Source organism: Triticum aestivum, chromosome 4B (assembly GCF_018294505.1).
Source record: "Triticum aestivum cultivar Chinese Spring chromosome 4B, IWGSC CS RefSeq v2.1, whole genome shotgun sequence".
NCBI lineage: Eukaryota > Viridiplantae > Streptophyta > Magnoliopsida > Poales > Poaceae > Triticum > Triticum aestivum.
The window spans coordinates 250,895,358-250,921,836 of record NC_057804.1 but is presented as its reverse complement, the minus strand read 5'-3'; the positions used below and the strand labels follow the sequence as shown (position 1 = coordinate 250,921,836).

Genomic DNA, 26,479 nt, shown 5'->3' with positions numbered 1-26,479 from the left:
GGCGGTCACCAAGACCCTCATCAACGGCGGAGCCGACCTCAACGTGCTCTCTGTGGAGGCATTTGGCTTGCTTCACGTGCCCCACGGTCGGCTCCGCCCCACCAAGCTTTTCTCCAGGGTCAGCAACAATTCCGCCAGCCCCTTGGGTAGATCCGCCTCCCTGTCACTTTTGGGACTCACGGCAACTACCGCACTGAGCTCATCGACTTCGACATCGCCCGGATAGACCTGCCATACAACGCCATCCGTGCGAACTCGGCCCTGGCCTAGTTCATGGCAGCAACTCATCCAACATACAACCTCATGAAGATGCCAGGCAGCAGTGGTGTCCTCACGGTGGTAGGAGACACCAAGGACGCGCTGCACGCCCTTAAGCTTGCCTTCAGGACCGCGGCGTTCGTGCAGTCAAGCAAGAAAGAGGGCCCTGAGGCTCCGGGGGTAGCAGTAGCCAAGAAGAAGCAGTTGTTTTCCAAAGACCGAGCCGATACAAAGCAGGTGCCAGTTGATGAGGATGGGGCGTCAGACGCCACCTTCACCATAGGAGCTGGCCTCCCCCCAGACCAAGAGAGATTGTTGGTCAGCTTCTTGCACGCTAACAAGGAAGTGTTGCATGGGAGCCCAAGGACCTGGTTGGTATCTCAAGGGGAATAATCGAGCACCACCTGAGGGTGTGCCCAAATGTGCGCCCCGTGAAGCAGAAGGCCCGACGACAGTCCACTGAGAAGTAGGCGTTCATCGTCCAAGAAACCCACAAGCTGCAGGATGCTGGTGTCATCCGGGAGGTGCGGTACCCGGAGTGGCTGGCGAACCCAATCATCGTCCCCAAGAAAGGAGGGAAGGAGCGCATGTGCGTCGACTTCACTAACCTCAACAAGGCTTGCCCTCAGGACCCCTTCCCGCTTCCGCGCATCGACCAAATCGTCGACTCCACCACCGAGTATGACCTGCTGTGCTTTTTGGATGCCTTTTCGGGCTACCACCAGATCAAGATGGTTGTGCCAGATGTAGAGAGACGGCGTTCTTGACCCCCTGCAGGGTGTACTGCTACACCTGCATGCCTTTCGGACTGCGTAATGCTAGGGCTACCTTCCAGCGGCTAATGCACATTGCTTGGGCCGGCATCTCGGGAGGAACGTTGATGCTTACGTCGATGACATAGTGGTGAAGTCCCGGGAGGCGAAGGCCCTAATCGAAGATCTGAAGGAAACATTTGCCAGACTGCGCAAGGTGGACCTGCGGCTCAATCCCGAGAAGTGTGTGTTTGGGGTCCTCTCTGGCAAGCTGATGGGCTTCCTAGTGTCGCACAGAGGAATTGAGGCCAACCCAGAGAAGGTCAAGGCCATAAAAGACATGAGCCCTCCGCAGACCAACAAGGAGATGCAGAAGCTAGCAGGCTGCGTGACCTCGCTGGGGCACTTCATCTCCAAGCTGGGGGAATGCACCCTCCCATTCTTCAAGCTGATGAAGAGGCAGGGGCCGTTTGAATGGACCCCTGAAGCTGACACTGCCTTCCAAGACCTCAAGAGATACTTAACCAGCCCGCCGGTGATGGTGGCACCATGCCCTCTCGAGCCCTTGGTGCTCTACTTGTCCGCCACCCCTCACTCCACCAGCGCCGCACTAGTGGCACTGAGGGAAGAGCGCCCGACCAAGGGCAGCCCGCCACCAAGCAAGTCGCAGCAGCCTTAGGATGGCGCTCCTGAGGCTCCAGCTGACCCGACAGTCAATACCCCTCCTGAGGCTCGATCCGACCCCTCAGAGAGAGGGGCTCCTGAGTCCAAGGCTCACGAGGCCGCAGCTGGCGCGACAAGTGATGGGACACCTGAAGGTCAGCATCCTTAGGAAACACAAGACCTCACTGACACCTCCTCCCTCGTCGAGCATACGGTCTAATTTGTCAGCACGATGTTATGGGAGGCGCGAGCATGCTACCCCATGCCCCAAAAGCTCTTGCTCGCACTCCTCGTCGCCTCCCAAAAGTTGTCCCACTACTTCCAGGGCCACCCCATCAAGGTCTTTTTAGCCTACCCACTAGAGAGGGTACTTCGGAGCCCTAATGCTGCCGCGCGGGCTATAGAGTGGAACATCGAGCTCTAGGCGTTCCAGCTCGAGTTCAGCACCACCAGGGTCATCAAGGGCGCGACCCTCGCAGATTTCATGGTGGAGTGGACCAACGTCCCTGATCGCGGAATATGCGAGGATTGCTCCCTCCTGCCCGGGGATGAGGCGCCAGACGGGTGGATCATGTACTTCGATAGCGCGTTCACACGACAGGGCACAACTCTATTTCCAGTTGGGCGAAAAGGTCTCCAACAACATCGCAGAATACGAAGTCCTACTCATTGGCCTCAAGGCCGCGGCGGCACTGGGAGTGAAGTGCCTCACCATTATGGGTGATTCCCAGCTCCTCATCAACTTCTCCAAAAAGAATATGTCCCCAAGGACGAGCACATGGAAGCATATCTGGAAGAGGCACGCAAAATGGAGAAATGATTCTTGGGCTTGAAATTGCAGCACGTGCCGCGAGGCACGAACAAGGAGGCGGACGACATCGCCAAGAGGGCATCCAGGTGGCTACCTCAGGAGCTAGGAGTATTGGAAGAACATTTGTTCAAGCCGTCGGCGGCTCCCCTCACTGCGGCACCAGCACCACCTCAGGAGGACCTACCCCAAGCACCAGCAACCGGTGCCCCGGCCTGCGGCCCATCCTCAAGGGCCCGCCTGCTCCGTGCGCTCGAGCCTTAGGAGGTGTGCTGGATCGAGGAGCTCAAGACGTACCTACTTCAAGGGACCCTGCCGGAGAAGGAGGAGGATGTCGAGCATGTGGTTCGTCAGGCCACCGCGTACTGCATCTGGGATGGTGAGTTGTGCCACAAAAGGCCCAATGACATTTCTTTGCGATGCATCCCCATGGAGCAGGGGCTCGAGCTGCTGGCAGACATACATGGCGGGGACTGCGGACACCACTCTTCATCATGCACCCTTGTGGGAAAGGCATTCCGAAGTGGGTTCTATTGGCCCACGACACTCAACTACGCCACCGAGCTGCTGCGCTCATGCGAAGCCTGCCAGTTCCACGCCAAGTAGATCCACCAGCCTGCACAGGGCCACCAGACTATCCCGCTCATGTGGTCGTTCGCGGTCTGGGGGCTAGACATCTTAGGGCCATTTCCTCGAGCGCCAGGGGGCTACCGCTACCTCTACATCGCCATCGATAAGTTCACCAAGTGGGCCGAACTAGAGCCGTCTGCACCATCCCAGCCGGATCAGCTATTAAGTTCATCAAGGGCCTCGTGAGTTAGTTTGGGGTCCCTAACCACATCATCACCGACAACGGCTCACAGTTCACTAGCAACCTTTTCAAAACATACTGTGCTAGCCTTGGAACGCAGATATGCTACGCCTCAGTGGCACACCCCAGTAGTAACGGCCAGGCCCAGCGCGCCAATGCGGAGGTCCTAAGAGGCCTCAAGGCAAGGACCTTCAAGAAGAAGCTCGAGGCCTGCGGTAGGGGCTGGCTCGACCGCGACCACCGCGACCAAGCCGATGGGAGAGACACCATTCTTCCTCATCTATGGAGCTGAAGCGGTTCTCCCACACGAGGTCAAGCATCGCTCCATGCGGGTCCTGGCGTTTGATGAGGCACGTCAGTATGCCACGTGGGGGATGGATCTCATACTGGGGGAGGAATGCCGCCGTCAAGCCTCGCTCCGAGCGGCAAGGTACGAGCAGGCGCTGTGGCGGTACCACTGTCGCAACGTCCGCCCTAGGACGTTGGAGGTGGGCAATCTGGTCCTGAGGCGGGTGCTCTCCGGGGAGGGGCTGCACAAGCTCTCTCCCATGTGGGAGGGCCCATTTAGGATTGCCCGAGTCTCCAGGCCTCGCGCCGCGCGCCTGGATACATAGGAAGGGATCCCCATCCAGAACGCCTGGAACATCCAGCACCTCCGGAAGTTCTAGCCATGAAGCAAGGCTCCGGCCTGTGAAGGTCTCCACTCATGACACTCTCACGTAATAATGAGTGGGGCTGTACATGCCCCGGAGTCTCCTGAGAGCCGCCATGGGGCCTCACGGGGGCTCCCTCCCACGTCCTAGTGGCAGCACTTAGCTCCGCGCTGGTGAGAAGACTATACTAGGTGTCGGGCGCGGCTGTTCATTTGCTTTCTGAAGTTGGTTCGCAATCTTTTAGTGATCTTTAATGGAATTTGAAGTTTTCGTGCTTTGGTTCGCCAAGTTGGATTTCCCCTCCTCTCGTTTCGTTCGTTCTTGGTCTGGGTCAGGAAAGGGCGGCAGTTGTCGTTGCTCTTCCTCGCGCGCCCCGCGCGTGGGGACTAGGCAGGTGTGTGTGCATGGCCCGCCCTCGCACAAGCACACCTCGCCGAACCCCATTGCCCTAGTGCTTCGTCTTTATCCTCGCGAGGAGCCCTCGATCAAGCTCATGGGTCCGTGCCCCTTGGCCAGCATGACGCGGTGCATTAAGCCACATCTAACCTATGAAAGGGGGCTTGCGCAAGGAGGAATGAGGCGCTCGATAGGTTTTATTTTTCTCTAAATAGCTCTGCAGCAGATCTACAACGTCTCCCGAGGCCTTAAACACCTCTCGAGACTAGTGGCCCCCGAGTCACCTGGAATGGGGGCTTCGCCAGGTGTCAAGGGTCTCGCCCTCATGAGGTGGGAAGCTAATGCAAACATGTCAAGATAAGTTACCCTACCCTTGCCTACCCATAATGAAAATATCACATCACAACACTAAGATAATAAGCATAACATAAAGAAGCATAACTGCCATAGTTCATTACACACCCCAGCGGGTACCCTACTTTTTTTCAAATTGCAGAAGAAAGGAAAGGTTAAACAAAAGTGGCCAACAAGGCCACGACAGGTCTTGAGTCCAAGTTCGGCGGCCTCGAGCTCAGGTCGGGCTCTCCTCCTGCTTCATTAGAGCATGGTGGCGAGACGATCCGCTGCCTCCCTCGATCCAAGCTCGGCGGCATGGAGGGTGATCGTAGCCGCGGTTGCTCGAGCTCTCGCTTGAGGAAGAGATGCCGCTGCGGGAGGAGGAGTGGACGTCATCAAGGCCAAGCTCACCCCCTCTGCTGGCACGGCCGACGTCAAGGCCCAGCTCATCGTCGCTGCAGTCTTCTGGGCAGCACCCCGCGCACCGGCCGTCTTCCCTGAACACCCTCGCAAAGAGGGTCGCCAGGCTGTCGTACTTGAAGTGGAGGGTGCACCTCCTGCTCAGGCCTCGTGCACAGGTAAACGCCTGCCAGTCGCGGGTCAGGACCACGCTGCCCGCGGCAGTGACCTTAGTCCCCACGCGCGGGCCCTGCTGCAACAGCCGTCGGCCTGCAGCCAGAAGCCGTCGAGCCCCGGGGTCGGTAGCTCACCGGTGAAGAAGCGCTGAAGCCGGAACGAGGTGCCGGCAGGCCTCTCCGACCACACCACGCACTCCGGGAGCACATCAGTTGAGGAGAAGCGCGGCCGAGGAGGGCGAGCGACCGTGGCACGCCACCCTTCGTCGCAGGGGCTGCCCTTTGGCCGGTGGCCCCCGCCGCAAGAAGAAGCTCCGTGCGAGCACCAAGGGAGATGCCGACCCCTGGAGAAATGCGCCAGCGCCCCCTGGGGGCCGCCACCGGGGTCACGGTGTACTTGCGGGGATGGCTGCGGCCCCTCTTGGGTGGTGGCGAAGCTGGTCCCTCTTTAGGAGCTTTCCCCTTCTCGGCAGCTGAGAATCTCCTCGTCGGCACCATGGATGCTACGGCAAGATGGAGAAGGAGAAGAGACGAGCAGCAAAGATGAAGAAGGAGAAGAGAGGGGGTGGCTCTGTCCCTCCACTCATTTATAGCCAGAGGGAGGCCAACCGCCGGCCTCCACGACCTTGCGCAATGATGATCCTCTGCATGCAGCATCGACTCATCAAGTCGAACGGATTTCAAGGTAGCGTGCGGAAGTGGAGACACCCACGGCCCATTAATATCCATGCATCGTCCAAGGCCGCAGGTGGTTAGGTCCCGCGGCGCTCCACACTTGCCCTTTGGCTTCGCCTAGAAGCCAAGTCCGAGCACGCCTTGGGCCAAGGGGCTACTGTCGGCATTCTAGATACGGGGGTTCCTAGACTTGCCTGCCTGCGGCCCACTGCGTGGCTCCATCGACAGCCTGGTATGACCAAACTTTAGCATCGACAACTCAAGACCCCTCGCGAGGGGCCAAGCCTCGTGAGGCGGATGACACCAAGACCTCCAAGGGGATCGGCCTCCTTAGGATAGCTCCCCAATAGTGGAGATTTCTATGCAAGGTGCACCTCACGAGGCTCAGCTGACATGAGCCATGACGACCAAGGCCAGGTGGGCGCCAGTTGGCATAGTGTACCAGTTTCCTCTTTGATGCAAAGGAGGCAAGCAGCAGGCATGGAGTCCCGATGAATCAACCAAAGGTTTACATTCCGGTGCAACGAGACCAATACCGCCAGGACGGCAGGACGGCGGTATCGCCGAGCCCACCGCAGCGTCGCGACCAGAGGCTTTTGCAGGCGAAAATGTGGGGACCCCGACTCATAAGTCATGATCACCAAATGCACGTGTATAGTGATCCCAGAGATCAATGCTCACTGAACACACAGAAGCTGAATAAGAAGAGTCTTACATCCATACATACCGTCTTAAATAAATTATGTCCATTATGGTCAAGTCTTGAGTATAACATTGCAGCAGAAATCTTTGTCAATAACTTGGACCCATGCCATCTACCTGAACCCTACAGGCATTCTGACTGGGAAAGCATCCAAGCTCGCACGATCGTCACCAAAGAACTCTTCAATATATCTTGTCTTTCATGCCTGGCCAATAAAATAACCAGTGGCAAGCCAATGGGTACTTTGAATGTACTCGCAAGCAACCCAAGGGTGATAAGAGAATAATTATGCAAGGCACTATTACTAAATTGGCATTCTTGCGGAAAGCTAGTTTTTCTCATGCAAGTATGAACATTTATCAAGGACATGAATGTGTCTACAACAAGCATCAGGAGGTTACAAACATTATCATCAAAAAGGAGTTGTGAACAACTCGTGCTCAAGCTCATCGTGACTTCCTCATGAATCACATCATCATATTTACCAAACCGTGTTGTTTGTCAGAATCATATGGACGTAGTATAAGCAGCACCGCCCAACTGTCCTTGACCGTGGACACGGCTATTCGAATAGTTTTACACTGTGCAGAGGTTGCACACTTTACCCACAAGATCCGGGGAACTTCCGTGTCGTCCACGACCCGCGGTACCTCACGTACCCGGGGTAAGCACCCGATCAATATCTTTCCCTAGACGACACTAACATAGAGTCCACTCGATTGGTAGTAACCCCCATGCCCAACAATTCACATCTTAAAATTGTGGAGCCTCGCTCCCATATTCATCACATACCACTGGCACGGGGTACCAACGGTGTGTCCGGTGCCCTGTGAAAACATTCATGGCCGCCCTACCTGGCATGACCCCGTCCCGAGAGAGAGCACCAACTCTCCCCCGTCACTAGTAATGCGGGCTCCAAGCTAGTATCAGCCTAGGTAATCAATAATGCCCTTTCCCATATAAGGGTAGAGTGGTTGCGCATGTTTGGTTGGGACGATCGACAAATCTTAAATCTAATCCGTCTCTGTAAACAACACTTAATCACTTGCTTCGGTACACCACTTCTCCACCAAGTAGTGAACTATTTCATCATCATTTCCCACGGGCATTAGTGTCACCCACTGGGGCTATTTGCAAGTATGTCAAACCACACTTGTTCCTATTCATGCATAACCCTGACCCATTTTGCATAACCAACTACTATAGCATGTTTCCACAACCCACCAACACAACTCTAGCAAGGGTAGAGTCATGAACAATGCAAGTATCAATGGAGTATGCAATGGAGGAAAGCCTAGCAAGGTTGCCATTCAAGGCATATCATGCGCTCAGTGAAGCAACGAAAATGCTATTATGATGTAAAATGGTTCATCATGGTCAAAGGGCTGCTTGCCTGGTTCATCAGAGTCTTCAAGTCTTCTGGTCCTCCAAATACTCCGTCTACTTTGCCAACTAATGTCGGAAACAATCATAATAAGCAACACTACAGGGCAAAAATAAAAATGCTCTAAAATATGAAGTTTACTTTTCTAGGACTCCTTTGGTTATATGGAAAATAACCAGAGTGGTTTCATTGAAATTGGATCAGTGGTTATTTCTGAACATTTCAGTATGATGGAAACAAGGGATTTAATGGATCTGCAAGTTGTCTACAGAATGCCTTTTTGTAAAAATGAATAAAAGTACCCATTAAATCAGGCATGATTTTAGAAACATTTAGAAACTAGTTTCACTGGATTTGGAATTGAAATGAATATAATATGGATTTTTGAAGTGGATTTATGTGGATAAATGACCTTTTTAAAGTGTCCGGTGAAAACCAAGAACAACAAAAATGTCCACTTTGCCCCACTAAATAGACCATGATTTATGGAGTCACTAGAAATTTGATTCATCAAATTTGGAGGTAATATGAATATTTGGGAGATTTTACAAGTTTCAGGAAAAAGAAAAAGACAATGGGGGGGGGATTTATACCTATACTGCGCACCAGGTGCAGCATAGCGCCGCAGCGCACTGGGCTGGCCTAGCGGCTCGGCCACGCGGGCGACAGGGCGACGTCGACGGTGCATTTCTCGCGGCCCGTCTCCACTTAAACGGCGGGCCCCAGCCGCTGGGTCGCTGACGCGCGGGGCCCAGCGCTCAGGCTATCACCTTCAACCTCCCGCGCGGGTGCGACAGGAGGCAGAGGAGGCGCTCGATGCCAGTCGCCGGCGCTACAGGGCGTCTCGGCGATGTTCTGCCCACCGGCGTGCTCGGGGGACCCGGCCACGTCCAACCTTGGGTGGCACGGTCGCCTAGGGGTACCGGGTGGAGCAGGGTGATGGCCGCGGCAGACGAGACCGGCGGCGAGATTTGGGCACGGCGAGGCAGGCACGGGTAGGAAGGAATGATGTGCGGGGAGAGTTGTCGGTGGTGTTGGTGCTGCTCTGGAGCTAAGAGGTCGGGAGGAGGGGCTCTCAGTGGTGTGAATTTAGGTGGAGGCCGACGGCATTGCTCCGGCCATGGAGATGCAAGGAGGGCATGAGGAGGGAAGTGGGTTGGTCCAGGGGGTGCAAGGGAGGGAGAGAGAGCCAAAGGAGTGGAGAGGGGGCTCGGGGGTGGCTTTAATAGAAGGGGGCGAGGTGCACCGTGGGGCCGTGGGCCGGAGAGGTCGTGGCTGTCGCTGGAGCCGCGGAAGGGCTTGGCTTCGAGTCGGGGGTCTTCCTGGGCGTGGTCTACGACCAGGGAAGGAGAAAGGGAGAGAGGAGCGAGCGCGAGGCAAGCCACTGGCGGACGCGGGCGGCGTTCGGGCACGCGCCACAGGGGCGAGAGGAGGGCGCGGGAGCAAGTGGGAGGCTCGCTGTCGTGATGCGGACGCCGAGGCGCGTCGACTGGTGCGCTCGGGTGGCCCGAGGTGGACGGGAGCGCGGTGGCAAGGCTCGGCCGCCACTGTAGCGTGCCCCAGAGCAGGCTTCTCGCCGGCATGAGCGTGTTTTGCGCGCTCTGCCGTGTCCTCTTGCGTCTAGCAGCGGCAGGGGGGAGTAAACAATGTGGCAATGGCATTGGATGCCCTGGGGTTCCACTGGAGGGGAGAGGGAGTTGAGGGAGAGTCGAAATGGTGCTGTCCAGAGAGGGGAAAGAGAGCTTTTCACCCCCATCATCATGGATCCTTGGGCAGGGAAAGATGCAGGTGTTAGAGGAGGACCAGATGAGGTTGTGGGAGAAAGTTTAGCTCATGGAGATTAGTGCAAATGGCCAAAACATGCATTTAAATTTCTGCCAGAAGGTGTTTGATGTAGGTTTGGGCAAGCAAATGGACTTCCCTTGTCATGAGGCTTGACAGGGTCAAATGGCATGAGAAAATATGTGATTCCACCGAGATTGAGTTCATTTGAGCAAAGTTGCCAATGCAACTTTTGTAAACCCTAGAAATCAACAGAAATGGACTTCCCAGGATTTAGTCATGCAAATCTATTCTCCTTGATGCACCACTTGGTGTAGTGTCATTATTTGAGGTCCTGAACATGTCCACAAAAGTGGAGATCAAAAGGAGAAACTTTCCAATGTAGAGTTGTTCAAATTTGGTTCTAGATAGGAAGGGTTTTGGGGCACTTTGATCAATATAACATTTTCTCCAACTTGTGCCATTTGGTCTAGATGAATGATTAGACCATTTGAGCATGTTCACAAGGTTTGAGAACATTTGGACATGTTTGTCAATGTAAAGTTGCTCAAACTTCAAAATGGAAAGAAATGGTTTTGAGGGGATTTCATGGGGTTATACTATTCTCCATGACATGATACTTGTCAATATCATCCAACATGTCATATGTGACATTCTAGAATTTTCTTGGAATTTTTGGAGAATATTTCCTTTGTAAATATTTCAAAAGCTTGAAATATCTAGAAAGGGTTTTTGAGGGATTTGACCAATATTTTGAACATGACCATGTGTTGAAACTCTTATATATGGACAATATATGTCCACTGAGTTTTCCTAGGTTTTCACAAATATTTTTAAAGCATTAAAATAATTTTAACCTATTAAAGACCATTTCTGGCCTAAGGAAAAAGCCTTTTAATAAAATAGGAAAATAACTTCTATAATTACATTTTTGTGGTTTTTGGTAGTCCTATACCAAATAGGATTCAAATATATTTTTGGAAAGATTTTTACTGCCCTTAGTTAAGTACTTGCAGTGCAAATCTCAATTCAGGGGTTTTTGTAAAACTAATTTTTGAAAATACTATTTGGCCAAATTATTTTTGTAAGAAATTATTTTTATGTCCTATACACATGGAATGATCATTGATTCAAGAGTTTGGAGCAAGGAGATGAAGTATAGGAGTTGGAGGATTTATTTGATTTCTAGAGCACTTGCAACCAATAGAAAAAATCCAATCAAGGCAAAGTCCAAAACACTCAAAAGTTTTTTCATACCACATTTTATCATGATTTATAATCTTAAGTGTTGTGCCATGAAAATCAGGGTGTGACAGAACACCACTTTAGTCAGAATAGGATGTACTTGTTGTCTCCTTTCAAATCTGTCCGTTGTGGGATCCATTCCCGCCAACATTTGGGAAGAGGACCAAGGCCACTATAAATAGGACCTAGGCACCACCATAGAAGGGGGAGACCGGGCCAGATCCATCGAATCCATTCCACCCTCATTTGCTCACCCGAGCCCAAGAACACCTCACCTCCTGAGGTTGTTCAACCACTGTACTAGTTCATCCTCAGCCCCTGGAGGCAATCCACCACAAAGCAGGAGTAGGGTTTACACCGCAAGGTGGCCCGAACCTAGGTAAACTGCCGTGTCTTTATTTCCCTTCGAGCTCGATGCGCTAGGCTGTGAGTTTTTGCGAGTAGCAGGCTGGGTAGGTTGAGATCTCCGCACGCACCCCAGAGTTCGAACCACTCAAGGGTTTGCGGAACCTGAAATCCGACAAGCTCGAGTGCTTGCCTACAATGAAGGAGTGCAAGATCAGCACTGGCGTGATGACACTGTGCTACTCGAGGAGAACCATCTCCGGGCTGCTACACGTGCTGCACGCTATCAACAAGCACTGTGTCGCTATCATAACCGCAGGGTTCATGCCCAGTGTTTTGAGGAAGGCGACCTTGTCCTTAGGCGCGTTCATTCGGCCAAGGGTACAAACAAGTTGACTGCTTCTTGAGCTTGCGTTGGTTTTCCTTGAAGAGGAAAGGGTGATGCAGCAAAGTAGCGTAAGTATTTCCCTCAGTTTTTGAGAACCAAGGTATCAATCCAGTAGGAGGCTCCTCAAAAGTCCCACACACCTACACAAACAAACAAGAACCTCGCAACCAACGCAATAAAGGGGTTGTCAATCCCTTCACGGCCACTTGCGGAAGTTAGATCTGATAGAGATAATATGATAAGATAAATATTTTTGGTATTTTTATGATATAGATTGGAAAAGTAAAAGATGCAAATAAAAGTAGATTGAAAGCTTATATGATAAAAGACAGATCCGGGGGCCATAGGTTTCACTAGTGGCTTCTCTCAAGATAGCATAAGTATTATGGTGGGTGAACAAATTACTGTCGAGCAATTGATAGAAAAGCGAATAATTATGAGATTATCTAGGCATGATCATGTATACAGGCATCACGTCCGTGACAAGTAGACCGACTCCTGCCTGCATCTACTACTATTACTCCACACATCGACCGCTATCCAGCATGCATCTAGAGTATTAAGTTCATAAAGAACAGATTAACGCATTAAGAAAGATGACATAATATAGAGGGATAAACTCATGCAATATGATATAAACCCCATCTTTTTATCCTCGATGGCAACAATACAATACGTGCCTTGCTGCCCCTGCTGTCACTGAGAAAGGACACCGCAAGATTGAACCCAAAGCTAAGCACTTCTCCCATTGCAAGAAAGATCAACCTAGTAGGCCAAACCAAACTGATAATTCGAAGAGACTTGCAAAGATAACTTAATCACACATAAAAGAATTCAGAGGAGATTCAAATATTTCTCATAGATAAACTTGATCATAAACCCACAATTCATCGGATCTCGACAAACACACCGCAAAAAGAGTTACATCGAATAGATCTCCAAGAAGATCGAGGAGAACTTTGTATTGAGATTCAAAGAGAGAGAAGAAGCCATCTAGCTAATAACTACGGACCCGATGGTCTGTGGTAAACTACTCACAACTCATCGAAAGGGCCTTGGAGATGATGTAGAGGCCCTCCATGGTCGATTCCCCCTCCAGCGGAGCGCCGGCGAAGGCTCCAAGATGGGATCTCACGGATACAGAAGGTTATGGCGGTGGAAATAGTTTTTCATGGTGCTCCTCGAAGGTTTTAGGGTACGTAGGTATATATAGGAGAAAGAAGTAGGTCGGTGGATGCTTGAGGGGCCCACGAGGGTGGGGGCGCGCCCACCTATAGGGGGCGCTCCGGGCACCCTCGTGGCCGCCTCCTCTGTTGCTTGACGTCCACTCCAAGTCCCATGGATCACGTTTGTTCCAAAAAGATCGCTCACGAAGGTTTCATTCCGTTTGATATTCCTTTTCTTCGAAACAGTGAAATAGGCAAAAAAAACAGCAATTCGGGCTTGGCCTCCGGTTAGTAGGTTAGTCCCCAAAATGATATAAAAGTGTAAAGTAAAGCCCATAAACATCCAAAATGGGTAATATAATAGCATGGAACAATCAAAAATTGTAGATTCGTTGGAGACGTATCAAGCATCCCCAAGCTTAATTCCTGCTCGTCCTCGAGTAGGTAAATGATAAAAACAGAATTTTTGATGTGGAATGCTACCTAGCATAATTCTCAATGTAATTTTATTTATTGTGGCATGAATGTTCAGATCCAAATGATTCAAAATAAAAGTTCATATTGACATAAGAAATAGTAATACTTCAAGCATACTAACTAAGCAATCATGTCTTCTCAAAATAACATGGCTAAAGAAAGTTCATCCCTACAAAATCATATAGTTTGGTCATGCTTCATTTTCGTCACACAAACATGCTCTCATCTTGCACACTCCCGATGACAAGCCACAATTGTTTCGTACTTAAATAATCTCAAACTTTTTCCAACTTTCACGCACTACATGAGCGTGAGCCATGGATATAGCACTATGGGTGGAATAGAATATGATGATGGAGGTTATGTGGAGAAGACAAAAAAGGAGAAAGTCTCATATTGACGAGGATAATCAACGGGCTATGGAGATGCCCATCAATTGATGTCAACATGAGGAGTAGGGATTGCCATGCAACAGATGCACTAGAGCTATAAATGTATCAAAGCTCAACAAAAGAAACTAAGTGGGTGTGCATCCAACTTGCTTGCTCACGAAGACCTAGGGCATTTGAGGAAGCCCATCGTACGCATATACTAGCCAAGTTCTATAATGAAAAATTCCCACTAGTATATGAAAATGACAACATAAAAGAGTTTCTATATGAAGAACATGGTGCTACTTTGAAGCACAAGTGTGAAAAAGGATAGTAACATTGCCCCCTTTTTATTATTATTTTCTTTTTTTGGGCCTTTCTTTTTTCTTTTGGCCTTTCTTTTTTTTCCTTTTTTTCTTTGGCCTTTCTTTTTTTGGAGTTTCTTTTTTTTATTTGGGGACAATGCTCTAATAATGATGATCATCACACTTCTATTTATTTACAACTCATGAGTTACAACTCAAAACTAGACAAGATATGACTCTATATGAATGCCTCCGGTAGTGTATCGGAATGGGCAATGAATCAAGAGTGACATGTATGAAAATTTATGCATGGTGGCTTTGCCACAAATACGATGTCAACTACATGATCATGCAAGGCAATATGACAATTATGATGCATGTCATGATGATGAACGGAACGGTGGAAAGTTGCATGGAAATATATCTTGGAATGGCTATGGAAATGCCATAATAGGTAGGTATGGTGACTGTTTTGAGGAAGATATAAGGAGGTTTATGTGTGATAGAGCATATCGTATCATGGGGTTTGGATGCACCAGCAAAGTTTGCACCAACTCTCAAGGTGATAAAGGGCAATGCACGGTACCGAAGATGCTAGCAATGATGGAAGGGTGAGAGTGCGTATAATCCATGGACTCAACATTAGTCATAAAGAACTCATATACTTATTGCAAAAATCTACAAGTCATCAAAACCAATCACTACACGCATGCTCCTAGGGGGGTAGATTGGTAGGAATAGACCATCGCTCGTCCCCGACCGCCACTCATAAGGATGACAATCTAAGAACACCTCATGTTTCAAATTTGTTACACAACTTTTACCATACGTGCATGCTACGGGACTTGCCAACTTCAACACAAGCATTCTTTAAATTCATAATCACCCAACTAGCATGACTCTAATATCACCACCTCCATATCTCAAAGAAATTATCAAGTATCAAATTGATCATAGCATCCAATTCACTTCCTATGATAGTTTTTATTATACCCAACTTGGATGCCCATCATTCTAGGACCAATTTTATAACCATAGCAAATACCATGCTGTTCTAAAAGACTCTAAAAATAATATAAGTGAAGCATGAGAGATTAACAATTTCTACAAAATCAAGCCACCACCATGCTCTAAAAAGTATAAGTGAAGCACTAGAGAAAAAACTATCTAGCTCAAAAGATATAAGTGAAGCACATGGAGTATTCTAATAAATTCCAATCAAGTGGGTTTCTCCCAAAAGGTGTGTACAACAAGGATGATTGTGGTAAACTAAAAAGCAAAGACTAATATCATACAAGACCCTCCAAGCAAAACACATATCATGTGGCGAATAAAAATATAGCTCGAAGTAAAGTTACCGATGAACGAAGACGAAAGAGGGGATGTGTGACGTCCCGTTACGTCCGATAGAGTCAGGCGTAACGGAAGCCGTCACTTCAGAGTTGAGCCAGGATCTGTTAAGGAGAACAATATCATGTACAATACGGTGCAGCTGCCATGAGTAGGCAAGCTTTTATTACATTGACACCTCAAGTGTCGACTAAGCCTAAGCGACCATGACGATACATCGTCATCCACTTCTAGTTACGAGCCTTCTAGACCAACCATGGAGGGCATCTACTCTTCATAGCCTTGATTGTCGACTTCCTCATAAACATACTCCAATTCAGAATAACCGAAGTCATTAAGATGACCAGACTCATCATAAGTACCAGTGTCTATCGCCTTAGAGTTCTCATAACTCTCTTGTTCTGAAAAACAACATAAGTGCAATTGAGTACGTATAAAATACGTACTCCGCAAGTCGCCGGGAAAAGTGGATGCATGAGTCTTTAAAGAAGAAAAACTTTATCGTCCACGGCTACAACCACCGAGCCATTAGCTCAAAATACTTTGTAGGTAAAAATATTTTCCCTTAACACATTTTGTTGAAAACCAAATTTATTTATAAAATCTACCGGTGATAGAGCGACGTGGGATCTTAAATCCTGTGTTAGAGGAAAACCCACACGACGCACTTCCAAACCCGGAAGCTGGGAGTGATATCACATTTACTCTGATCAGAGGTGTACTGCTTTGCCCATAGCATCACTTGGTCTAAGTCGTCCATGCGCTACCCGTGCACACGACTAGACCAAGGAACCAGAACCTTTAACCAGCCTGTACACTACCTCTGCTTTTCCACCTTGCCTTACTAAAGGCCCGCGGGTTGAGACCCCTGACCGGCGATCCCGCCCTATGGTGACTGTACCTACCCGGCTACAGCTTCTCACCCATGCAGAGGTAGCTACTTGGTATGGGTAGTTGGTTCAGCCTGTCCCATTCCAGGTCTGTGGTCAGTATGGTTTGCACCGCTTTTGAAGTAAGCGCCAGTTGGTTGTGTCCTAATGTGATACCCTATGTAGAGGAGACCGCCAAAATGCAACTATCCCTAGGTGGTTTTGGTAATTCCTAACAACATATAGCTCATTGAGCTAATGCTATTTCAAGATGAATATTTCAGAAAAGCTCAATGATTGGCATGGCATGAATGAAAAAAGTGGACCCCTCAAAATGCAAGGACAAAAGGATTGGCTCAAGCTCAAAGCTCAAGACTCTACATTTTATATTTTAGTGATCCAAGATCACATTGAGTCTATAGGAAAAGCCAATACTATCAAGGAGGGATGAGGTGTTGCTTAATGGGTTACTTGCTCAAAATACTTAGTGATATGCTCCGAAGCCCTCAACTACTTTCTCACATCCACATATGACCTAAAGCAAAAGTCAAACTCGGCCCCACCGATTCTTTCTATCCGGCGCCACCGAGTTCACTTGTCATAGCCACTGCCACAAACCCTAGGAAAATCGGTCTCACCGATAGGGATCTCAGTCTCACCAAGATGGGATTGTAATCTCTCTGTTTCCCTTCGTAACATTTCGGTACCACCGAGATGAGCGATCGGTCCCACCGAGATTGCAATGCAAACTCTCTGTTTCCTCTTCGTAACATTTCGGTCTCACTGAAATGACCGAACCGGTCCCACCGAGTTTACCTGACCAACCCTCTGGTTAGCTTATTACCAAAATCAGTCCTACCGAGTTTTTGTAATCGGTCTCACCGAGATTATGTTATGCCCTAACCATAACCATATCGGTCCTACTGAGTTGCATGTCGGTCCCACCAAAAATCCTAACGGTCACTAGATTTGCTGAATCGGTCCGACCGAGTTTCTCAATTCGGTCCCACCGATATTGGCATGTTGTGTGTAACGGCTAGATTTTGTGTGGAGGCTATATATACCCCTCCACCTCCTCTTCATTCGAGGAGAGAGCCATCAGAACGAACCTACACTTCCAACTTGCATTTTCTAAGAGAGAACCACCTACACTTGTGTTGAGGCCAAGATATTCCATTCCTACCATATGAATCTTGATCTCTAGCCTTCCCCAAGTTGCTTTCCACTCAAATCTTCTTTCCACCAAATTCAAATCCTGTGAGAGAGAGTTGAGTGTTGGGCAGACTATCATTTGAAGCACAAGAGCAAGGAGTTCATCATCAACACACCATTTGTTACTTCTTGGAGAGTGGTGTCTCCTAGATTGGCTAGGTGTCACTTGGGAGCCTCCGACAAGATTGTGGAGTTGAACCAATGAGTTTGTAAGGGCAAGGAGATCGCCTACTTCATGAAGATCTACCGCTAGTGAAGCAAGTCCTTCATGGGCGACGGTCATGGTGGGATAGACAAGGTTGCTTCTTCGTGGACCCTTCGTGGGTGGAGCCCTCCGTGGACTCGCGCAACCATTACCTTCGTGGGTTGAAGTCTCCATCAACGTGGATGTACGATAGCACCACCTATCGGAACCACGACAAAAACATCCGTGTCTCCAATTGCGTTTGAATTCTCCAAACCCTTCCCTTTACATTCTTGCAAGTTGCATGCTTTACTTTCCGCTGCTCATATACTCTTTGCATGCTTGCTTGAATTGTGTTGAGATTGCTTGATGTGCTAAGTTAGCTAAAATCTGCCAAAGAATAAAATTGGGAAAAGGATAAGTTTTAATTTGGTCAAGTAGTCTAATCACCCCCCTCTAGACATACTTTCGATCCTACAACCATCCAAGCTGACCCTCCCTGGGTTGCTTTCACCAACATGAGCTCCCCTACCCACCAAATATTTATTTATATTGTAACCCTACCCGGGTCGCAACTACTTAATACAGATGCTTCACCTGATCTGGTCAAATTGCCAAATCAGTGGATCCACCTGATCAAAATTTCATTTTATTTATGGAAAATATTTATTTTTAATTCTTATGCAAAATTTTCGAACTGACCCATAGCCCGGAGAACATTTATCAAGACATGTTCAAGGAGATGACGACTTGTCGGATAGTGCTTCGACCAACTGGAAACCACCGGGCGTGGCTCCTATGGATCCGAGATCGGCTCCTGATAATTATTTCACAAACATGTTTATATTTCCTAATTTAAAATCTAAAGATCCAGCAACACGGCCATGTTGGGCAAGCCATAATTAATTAACTAGGTTGTCATACGTCCTAGTGTTTCATTGAGAGATAAAATGCATCAAGCCATCCAAATCAGAATAGCATGCACGTATGCCATCCAGTCCAGAGAGTAAAAAAAGATAAGTAAAAAGGAAACAGTAGCCTAGTACTGCACTACTTGTATTTTACTCGTTGAACCCAGCTTGTTTCTCTCCTCGTCTTCTCTTCTATCCCAAGAACAGAACCAGCCACCCACCTCTCTCTCTCCGCAAGAACAGAGCTTGGCCGCCGCTGCCTCGATCTGCCCCATCCGGGCATCTCCGGCGGCACCGTGGACACCTACAGATTCTCCTCGTCTCCCTCTACCATTTCCTCCTATTTATTTTATCCGCCGCCGCCAAAAACATCGCCACCACTCAATCCTAGCGCCACCTGATTCAGGTCCGGTGGGCTTGCCATCGGCTGGAGTGGCAACAACGTCTCCATGCCTACATCCTCCCCCAGCGCAGCCACACACACGAGGCATGCAGCCACGGGCGTCGGGCGTGTGCGGCTTCACCGGCGCTGCTCGGTCGCATGGCTCTGCTGCTAACGTGTGGACTAGCCACATCCTACTACTACTACTGGTAAGTACTAATTCTGATTCCTTCTCCATCAAGTGTTCCAAATTTTACATCAAGTGCTTGCTAGATGTCAACGTGGGTGTGCATATATTGTTCATTCTATCTCAGGCCCTACTATTGCTCACTCAGCCATATTGCCTTCTTTCTCTTTGTTTATCTGAATGCCACGAAATTAATCAAGATTTAATCTATGGCGTGGTCATGGTATTGCTGCTGATTAGATCTAAATGCTGTTCCTAACTAGTGCTACTCATCCTTGAACACCATATAAAAGCAAATAGTGGCAGTGAAACTCCAAAATTAATTACTTGTGAGTAGATTATAAACATCAATCACTCAATGTTTTCTACAGATTGGCGGGGATTAATAATTAGAACAAGGTAGTATACACATGAATATTGATCTTTTGGATACACACATACATGTCTTAGCAAGTTACTAGTACTTAGGATTTGATTCTTGGCATGTTAGATCTAGTACCAGCCGTAGATGTCATTCACAGAAACTTTTACAAGCTTTTGCAATTGATCTAATTAGTTTTGATTAACTTGGGTGTTTACGCAAACATTTTGTTCTTTTTACAACAAGGTAAATAGATCAAGGTGAATAGATGTTCATGGGCTGATTCAAACCGAGATGAAGATAGATAAGAAGTCAAGCAAAAAGGGTAACACAACAAGGTACTTGATTAGTACCTGGTGGAGCATGCAACCCAAAGGGCTTCACCGCAGTGAAGGACAGAAGTGTGGCAGAAGGTGAAAAGGAAAGTGGTGGGGGTACTCCAGTGTATGTGTGTGTGAGGTGGAATGAACCATAGTGAAAGGAACGGCTCCTATTTGTAGATGGGTTAGTAGCTATGTCGGTTTGGAGATGCATTACATCTGGCATGCATGCGTGTTTAGGCTTGCATGCATGCCTCCACTTGTGTCTTTTGTAGGCTGTACTAGGGACAAGTGTAATTTGCTTGGCTGGCCATTAGTTGGCACTTACTTTATGTGAAAAAAATGAGACCAAGATCTGATTATAAATTTGTAGAACATATGAAGGTTTGGAAAATATTTTGTTGTGCATGGTCAAATGCTATTTGCTATAATAAAAACTAAATGTGAGGTGTTTCCATTATTTTAATTAATGTTTGGGCAACGCCGTTAAAATTATCGTTATCTAATTTTGATGGTTCTTACATCCTATCCCCCTTAGATGAAATTTCGCCCTCGAAATTTAAGTTGCACCTTGAAAAGGTAAGGATATTTTTCTCGAAGCTCATCCTCTTTTTCCCAAGTCGCTGCTCACACCGGATGATTTCCCCATTGCACCTTGCAATATTTAGTTGTTTTACTCCTGAGTTTCTTTTCCTTGATGTCCAGAATACGACTAGGATGCTCCTCATATGTTAGGTCCTTTCAAAGGGTTAATTCTTCCTCCGAGACTCTCTCAAATGGTGGCTTTACACTCTTGCGTAATTGGGAAACATGAAATACGTCATGAACCCCTTGTAGGTGCGCTGGCAATTCTAGTTTGTACGCCACCGTCCCTCTTCTTTTTAAGATTCGATAGGGACCAATATATCGCGGACTTAGTTTTACTTGTACTCCAAAGCCCTTGACACCTTTAATTGGTGATACTTTTAAATAAACAAAGTCTCCGGGTTGATATTGTATATCACGTCGTCTCTTGTCTGCATAACTCTTTTGCCGGCTTTGCGCCGTCTTGAGCCGCTCTCTAATTATGTGATCTTTTTCCTCAGTCTCTTGGACCAAGTCGGGTGCTAAGAGTTTCTTTTCTCCTATTTCCACCCAACATATTGGGGTTCGGCATCTTCGACCGTATAAGGCCTCAAATGGGGACATACCAATACTAGCTTGGTAGCTATTTTTATAAGAGAACTTTGCTAAGGGCAAGTGCTTGCTCCATGAGTCACCAAAATCTAGCACACAAGCCCTTAGCATGTCCTCTATGATTTGATTCACCCTCTCGACTTGACCGCTAGTCTGGGGGTGGTAAGCGGTACTAAAATCCAATTTTGCTCCTAATGCTTCTTGTAATTTTTCCCAGAACTTGGATGTAAACATAGATCCACGATCTGACACTATTCTGGAAGGTATCCCATGTAGAGCTACTATCATGTGGATATATAGCTCAGCCAATTTTTCTCTGGAACAACCCGGGGCTAAAGGGATAAAATGGGCAGATTTAGTGAGTCGGTCAACATTGACCCATATGATATCCTCTCGTTTTCTTGTTTTGGGCAGTCCGGTGATAAAGTCCATGTGGATTTCCTCCCATTTCCATTGTGGAATTTGGAGAGGTTGCAAGAAGCCTAGTGGTCGCTGGTGTTCTGCCTTGACTCTCTTACAAGTGTCACACTCGTCCACATACTGAGCAATTTCTCTTTACATATTTCTCCACCAAAATGTACCCTTGACATCCCGGTACATTTTTGTGCTACCAGGGTGTATGGTGTACAGAGTGTTGTGTGCCTCCTGGAGTATTATCTGCTTAATATCCAAGATATTTCGCACACATACTCGGGTTTAATACCAAAGTGATCCGTCTTCCGCTATTCGGAATTCTGATGGTTGACCATCTTGTATTCTGCGCTTTTCCTCACAAATAAACTCATCTTTGGTCTGGTTTTCCTTGATTTCGTCCAACAAATTGGGTCTGGATGCTAATGTGGCTAGGATTTTCTCAACCAGTTTATGTATGAATTCAATTCCCATCATCTCCTGCTCAGGTATGAGGTATCATATGCTTATCATAGGTTGGCATCTTGACATGATTGCATGAGGTTTTTTGGCTAAGGGCATCTACCACCACATTAGCTTTTCCTGGGTAGTAGTTGACACTAAGGTCATAATCCTTAATGAGTTCGAACTGTCATCTTTGTCTCCTATTCAACTCCTTTTGTGTGAAGATATACTTGAGGCTTTTATGGTCCGTGTATAGTTCACAACGATTTCCATAAAGGTAGTGCCTCCACATCTTCAACGCAAATACCACGACAGCTAACTCGAGGTCATGGGTGGGGTAGTTTTGTTCATGGGGCTTTAACTTGCGAGAGGCATAGGCTAGGGCTCTCCCATCTTGCATTAGCACACATACCAAACCAACTCTAGAGGCATCACAATATACTGTGAATGCTTTGCCTGGTTCGGGTAGAGCCAATACAGGAGCGGTTGTGAGCCGTTTCTTTAACTCCTCAAAACTTTGCTCACACTTGTCATTCCAGTCAAATGGGACTCCCTTCCTTAGTAATTTGGTCATAGGGGCTGCTTTCTGGGAGAAGCCTTTTATGAACCTTCGATAATATCCAGCTAAACCAAGGAAGCTACGAATCTCTGTTACGTTGGTTGGGGATTTCCATGCCAACACTGCATCCACTTTAGCAGGATCTACGGCTATCCCTTTCCCTGATATAATGTGTCCTAAGAAGGACACTTCTTCTAGCCAAAATTCACACTTTTTGAATTTGGCATAGAGTTGTTTTTCTCTCAAGGTCTGTAGAAATATTCGAAGGTGTTCAACATGTTCCTCAATACTTCGAGAGTATATGAGAATGTCATCGATGAACACTACCACAAACTTATCTAAATAGGGCATGAGGACTAGGTTCATCAGGTTCATGAAAACTGCTGGTGCATTTGTTAGCCCGAAAGGAACAACCATGAATTCATGGTGATCATATCGGGTTATGAAAGCAGTCTTAGGTATATCTTCTTCCTTTACTTTTAGTTGGTGGTACCTAGACGGGAGATCTATTTTTGAGAACATGGTGGCTCCTTTCAATTGGTCAAATAGATCATCTATCCGTGGTAGTGGGTACTTATTCTTAATGGTCTCCTCATTCAAGGCTCGATAATCCACACATAGCCTCATACTTCCGTCCTTTTTCTTAACGAATAAGACTGGTGCTTCCCAAGGTGACACACTTGGTCTAATAAACCCCTTTTCTTCTAGTTCATCCAATTGTTTTCTTAATTCCTTTAGTTCTTCCGTGGACATACGGTATGCTCGTTTTGATATGGGTGCCGTACCTGGGATGATATCAATAGTGAACTCTATCTCCCTGTCTGGTGGCATCCCGGGTAATTCTTCCGAAAATACGTCCAACTTGTACCACGGGTACATCTTTAGCCTCCTTTTTGTCCAAAGTGGCTACTGAGGCTTGGTTCGATTTCACTCGGGTTCTTCTACTATTAAAGGTTATCCGTTTATTTTTTGGGCTTCTCAAGGATATGGATTTTTCTGCATAGTCCATTCTTGCTCCATGACTCGCTAACCAGTCTATTCCAAGAATAACGTCTAACCCTCTTAGGCCAATTAAAAATAGGCTAGCATTAAAGGTTATGCCCTCAATGCAAATGGGACGGTTGTGGCAGACATGCTCCACAATTATTGGGCCTCCGGGTGAATCTAATTTTATGGGTTTGGCTAGGGGGGTCCGGTCTAGATTATGCGTCTCAACAAAGCATTGTGATATGAAAGAATGTGTTGCTCCCGGGTCAAACAATACTAGTCCTACTCCAGGAGGGATTAGTAGGTTACCCGTCACTATGTCTGAAGCTGACTCCACTTGTGCCACATCTATATGTGCTAGGCGGAATGGTCCACGTGTGAGACCGCCACGACCACGCCCGCAGTTGGCAGTAGATGCATTCCCGTGTACTTGGGCTGAATTAGACTGACACTTATTTTGAGATGGGACAGCTCCATTTGTGCCAGATTGTGGTTGACTCTTTCTTGGGCACTGGTTTTTGTAGTGTCCCTTTTGTCCACAACCAAAACAAACAACACTCGCCTTTGGGCAATCTCGAGCCAAGTGCGGTCCACTACACACGCGACATCTGATAGGGGCTCTCGGTGGCATAAAAGGTGGTCTAGGAGCTTGACAGAAAGGAGGACGGATGGGCCCGACCATTGGCACGCGGACTAGGCCAACATGATGATTTCCACTGCTCACGCAAACCTTGGGTCCATCCTAGCTTTCTTCCTGCACTCTTCCTCTACGGCGATTTGCCGGTTCTCGATTGTAATGACTCGGTCTACTAGCTCCCGGAACTCAGTTATTTTTATAGGAGCTGTAATAAGTTGTATGGATGGGTTCAGTCCTTCTATGAACCGGTACATCTTTTTGGTCTCAGTGTTTGTGTCCTCTGGTGCATAGCGGGATAGTGAGTTAAATTCATCTAGGTACTCTGCGATGGTTTTAGACCCTTGATTAAGGTTCAGGAATTCCTTCCTTTTTATTTCCATCGCACTTTGCAGGACATAGTTATCTCGGAATATCCTCTTAAATTCGTCCCAAGTGACTATGTGGTTTTCTGGTATGATAATTTGGACATTTCTCCACCATGTGGCAGCAGGACCAATTAACTGATGGGGTGCATACCAAACCTTTTCTTGATCCGTGCATCCCACAGTGTTAAGTTTCAGCTCTATGTCCATCAACCAATCATCTGCGGCTAATGGATCTGTGGCAGTTGAAAAGGTTGGTCGTCTAGTCTTTTGGAAGTCTCCAATCGTGACACCTTGTTCTGAGTTTTTAGTCAGTTGGCCTCTTATCATACCAAACATCTGTTCCATGAACTTATTTTGGTGTTCTAGAGAGTCTCGACGAGATTGCTCCATCCACTGGTACATTAGAGCAAGTTGATCGGATCCCGGGGCATGAGGGGGTAATGGTGGCGGTGGAGGTAACGTCACTCTAGACGGCAAATCTGCCATGTTCCTTAGCGACTCGGGTGCTAAATCTGATGGGTTCCCATTGTCTTCGAACGACTGACTACCAGATGCCATCGCTACCAAACTGGTGGGCAAGACATAGGTTATTACGATAGCTACTTTATGTAAAATAATTTTATTTGTTTAATTAGCGATGAGATTTTAGCTCAAATAGTATGCATCACGCTTACCTTCCTTTATTATTCTTTGAGCATCACTTTAATCAGTGCACTTAACAGTGGCATACTAGATTTTTTTACTGGTTGTTGGCCAAAGAATAAATACAGTCAGACAAAGTGATTTTTTTTATCATAACAGAAACAAGAGATTAATCATAAGTTAAAAAAATAGAGCCACTTGCACATGCACGCCCACACACAAGCTCTTCACGTACATGACTAAAAGCATATACTCATCAAGTGTCAGACATACATCATTTGAACTCATGAAGTGCTAGGAAAAATGTAGCAGCATCAGCACATATATACTAGCCCAACACGTGATGTATCAAGGCATGTAATTGAGTGAAGGAGATCACCAAATAAAATTTACCATACATCATATGTCATTATGAAGTACTAGCAGCAATGTAGCAGCATCATCACATACAATATTCCATTCAACAGAGTTAGAATGCATATATATATGGCGCATGCATCACACGAGATCATCTAGTAATAGAAATCAGTACATCCATAAGTCCACCAGTCCACATGGATACATCACATAACATAGTCGCAACACCACATATGACTCTATGTCATGCATCATGAGGCTACCACGGCTATCTACACGTGTACCTGGAACAAAAGTATATCTGCCGACCTATCTGTCTGTCGGAACTAGTCTGACTAACTATGGCTGTGCAAACTCTGGAAGGGTAGCTACGGCTACAAGACCTTTCCAGATATGTACAAGATCCAAAAGGACAACCTCCATGCATCTGCCTAAACCTCTAATAAGTGGCAGAACTAACTCTGGGAGGAGTAGCTATCTAGCACGATGCTACAACCTTGCCAGAATACTAACTACTACTACTACTGGTAGCAAGTCAATCCTCCCTGACAAGAGTACTAGGTGAAACGGTGAGGAGCAATTCGGGGTTGAGGGCAGAAGTCGGTGCAGGAGAGACACACTCGGTGCAGCAGCATCAGACTCGGGTACGCTGATGGTGCTAAGCGGGTACTCAGAAGGAGTGTGCTCAGAGGGAGTGACGTCAAAAGCAACACGAAGGTACTCCATGGGCTGAGAAGACACCTGGCGGGAGTCAAGTTCTAGAAGCTCTGAGTAAGTGACGCCGATCACTGAAAACACGAGGGTGCCATCAGGAGAAGGTGGAGCAGGGACAGAGGGCAGAGAACCTGGTGGAGTGTGGGGAGTGTGCTCTGGAGGTGGTGGCACTACAAAGGAACTCAGGGTAGGAGCAACCTGAGAGGAAGGCTCGTCGGCGACAAGAGACTACTGGTCAATCGGGTACCCTATCTGGCCTGGAGAGGCGAAAGGTGAGCTGTCGATCTGAAGATGGTTGAGGGCCATACCCGGATAGGT

General features: G+C 47.6%; 1 long non-coding RNA gene across 1 annotated transcript; it reads left to right on the top strand.

The window, feature by feature from the left end:
• Window positions 1–18,266: 18,266 nt before the first annotated feature.
• On the top strand, window positions 18,267–20,244 carry LOC123091930 (uncharacterized). The gene is made up of 2 exons (XR_006443839.1): window positions 18,267–19,210; window positions 19,796–20,244. It is a non-coding gene; the product is annotated as an uncharacterized lncRNA (long non-coding RNA).
• Window positions 20,245–26,479: the final 6,235 nt, after the last annotated feature.